This window comes from Delphinapterus leucas, chromosome 20, assembly GCF_059928025.1.
Source record: "Delphinapterus leucas isolate spDelLeu-1000000601 "Yukka" chromosome 20, BTC_Dleu_Yukka2, whole genome shotgun sequence".
Lineage (NCBI taxonomy): Eukaryota > Metazoa > Chordata > Mammalia > Artiodactyla > Monodontidae > Delphinapterus > Delphinapterus leucas.
The window spans coordinates 50256439-50259720 of NC_143148.1; the positions used below are offsets into that span (position 1 = coordinate 50256439).

Sequence of the window (3282 nt, forward strand, 5' to 3'; positions counted from 1 at the left end):
CTCGGAGATGATTCCTGCTGCCTCTAACCCTTCCTAAGAATCATTTAACACAAGCACAAGCCTCAGTTTAAAAAGACCCTCCCGGCTCCTTCTTATCAAGAGACACTTCCCAGTTCACTAGCATACCCCCCCCAGTCCCCGCCCTGTTGCAGTAAGTCAGTAAACCTTCTTTGTTGGACAAAGAGTTTGCCTTGGTCATGTTTGGCTGTTGGAATTTTTCCTCTCCCTTGCAGGAAAAGAATGTTTCCAACATATCCAAAACCAGCAGGCTTGGGTAGAAGGGTTTGTTCTTCCCCCAAAATGAGGATAAATCTGAGATCTGTAAAGAGCCATTCCCAGCTCCTGGCCTGGCTCACCATCGGCCAGCCCATCAGGAACAGCAGAATGGTTGGAAGCTGGACAAGACGTTCTCTGCCTATGACCATGCAGAGTAAGCTCCTTTCGCGGACTCCTGCCAGTACCTTCCAACGTGCCCCTGGAAAAAGTTGTGTCCTTCAGGTCCTTTAAAGCTATCACCACCTCCTTTCCTGAAACCATGCGTCGCCGACTGGGGGTACCTCAAGGTGTAACATTTGACACTCATCCTGCATCTCAGGTCAACACAAGTCTAATCATTCAAGGTCTTGCTAAAATGTCACCTCTTCTGAGACACCTTCTTTGATCCCTCTCAGCTAGCCTCTTCACAATCTCTTACACAACATCTTACTCTTTTTTTCTTCTTAGCACTTATCATAGAAAGCACCCTCAGCACTCGGCACTTCATGATTTCCTTCACTACGTTATCAAATTCTTTTCTTAATTCTCATATTTTATAGAGCTTTATGGGCTTTTTAACTTTACAATCACGTCACCAACATGTCTCTTTTCCCCAATATTTATTGTAAATATTTCTTGTTCACATTGCATTAGCTGCTGCTCCAAAAAAAAAAAAAAAAGATTGAAATCGAGTAATGATACATTCTGATTCCAGGGGGGGCAGGTTCAAATACCGTTATAAAACCAAAGCATTTTATTTATCTGTAAGGAACTTTAGTGGTCATAAAAACAGTTTCTCCCTGTCTTGCAGATAAAACTGAGGGCTGGAGTGTGGAGGCAACCTGAAAAGACCTCGGTTTACTGGTGACTGCGTGCCTGCTGATATCTGATGAAACAAGGGAAGAGGATGACTGCATGTTTTCAGTACCACGAAAGCTTCGTATTTTGCATTCTTAAAATGAATATATTTCTAAAAATAAAAATATATATAATGTATACAGAGTTTGCACGTGTATAAGTTAAAGAACCATGAATAGTCCATTTACCTTAACAAATGGACAGAACTATTGAAACTCTCACTGGGACACTCCCTGATCACTGCCTTCTCTTATTTTATCTTGTGGGAAAAGGGGCAAGGAACTCTTCTGAATTTTGTTTTCATCGTTCCTGTTTTATTTGATTTGTAATTTGACTACTTATCTGTTCTTAAACTGACATGAATGATTTCATACTGTATGTAATCATTAACAACTTGCTTTCTTTTCACTGTTTTTGAGATTCAGCATTTTCATGCTAATTCCTTTGGCTACATTAATTTTCACTGCTGTAAAATATTCAAGAGTGTAATAATGCCATGCTTCATCCATTCTCTTACTCTGTGGATAAATTAAACTTAAATATTTGTTCTGAGAGCTGAGATGACCTGTGTCAAACATAGCATTAACTATTTGCTCCAGCAGAGCCTAGTGCAGAAAGATAAGACAGCAACCTAAGAAAGAACTTCACTATTACCTTCAGAAAATTCTTGCAATTCACTTTATCCAGACAGATAGTTTGCACTATTGGAGAAACAACTCTTTCATAAGGAAGACCAAGAGTTTATTCATCTGGATACACAGTGAGCTTATCAAAACGACAGCATTTAAAAAAATACTCTATTAACCCCAAAGACGGCAGGAAAGAGGGGGAAAGGATCCAAAAACAGGTGGGACAAATAGAAAACAAAAGGCAAGATGGCAGATTTAAATCCCACCATGTCAATAATAACATTAAATATAAATTGTGTAAACACTACAAGTAAAAGAGGCTGTCAAACCGAATTTTAAAATAAAGAACTATCTGTCACCCACAAAATACCAACTTTCAACAGAGGGAACAGATAAACAGGAAAAGGCTGGAAAAAGACACGGCATGAAAACACCAATCCAAAGAGAGCTGGCTGAATTAATAGGAGACCTAATTCTCTGGTTCCTTTCCGGCGGGAGGGGCGATGTTGGAAAAGCCAGGAAGGAAAGAAGAGGCGACTGTGAGGGTCAATAGACACAGGAAGAACTGCACGGCAGGGGCCGTCTACACTCACCGTGAGAACGAGGACACGGCGGCCTCAGGCTATGGAGCCCGGAGCATTCCTCTGCCGGGGTGCTGTCAAGGACCTGATGCTGCTGCCGGTCTCCGCAGCCCTGCCAGGACCCCTTGGTCCCCGCAGATGGCTTCCTGGATGAGCGTGAGCCAATGCGAGGTACCTCTGCACCGGAAGGAGGAGATCGCCTGGCGGACACAGGCCTGCGAGAGGCTGCGGGGCGCGCGGTGCGAGCAGCAGAAAGCGCCGCAGTGGCCGAAGCAGACGACTGGGCGTGGGGCTCTCTGGAGAAGGAGGCGGTCACCGTGAGAGGCTCCTCAACCCCCGCACGCCCAGGGCCGCCTCGGGGAGCCTCCCGGGTGACGCCCCACCAGGCCTAGGGCAGCCCGCAGGCAAGGACAAGGCGCTGCCAGCTTCCGGCTCCGTCTGGCCCCCGAGGCCAAGGTTTTATGAGACTGTACACAACCGAGCTAGAGCAGCTGTCGCAGCCGTCGCGCATCGTGATAGGCCCCACGCGGGGGGAGAAAAGGCTCACGTCTGGCCTACGACTCGCTTCCCGCTGCACTTGGCGACCTCGTGGACCCCGTCGGCCGGCGCATGCGCGGTGAGTGACGTGTGCGCCGTGACCCGCGCCGGCCCGGACGACGCCGTGCCGGGCGCCGTGGCCACCCTTGCTGGTATGACAGGCTGATTCGGAAGGAAGTGGTGGACCCCCTGACCGTGACACCCCCGTGGACCTCAATGTCGTGGCTCTGCAGTGGGCGGCCGGGCCTCCTGGGTTCCAGAAGCTGCGGGCGAAGCTGCTGGCAGAGGTCAGGGGAAAGCAAATAAACAGGCTTAGATGCAGGACAAAGAAAAAATTCCCTGCACCAGATTGCCTGAGTGCAAAACCTGACTCCCTGCTAACTAGCTAGAGTAAATTACCCTAGCCGCTTTCAGCCTCACTT

At 47.6% G+C, this 3282-nt stretch overlaps 1 pseudogene; it reads left to right on the forward strand.

The window, feature by feature from the left end:
• The first annotated feature begins 1886 nt into the window (after positions 1–1886).
• Positions 1887–3026, forward strand: LOC111179488 (nitric oxide synthase-interacting protein-like; annotated as a pseudogene).
• The last annotated feature ends 256 nt before the right edge of the window (positions 3027–3282 follow it).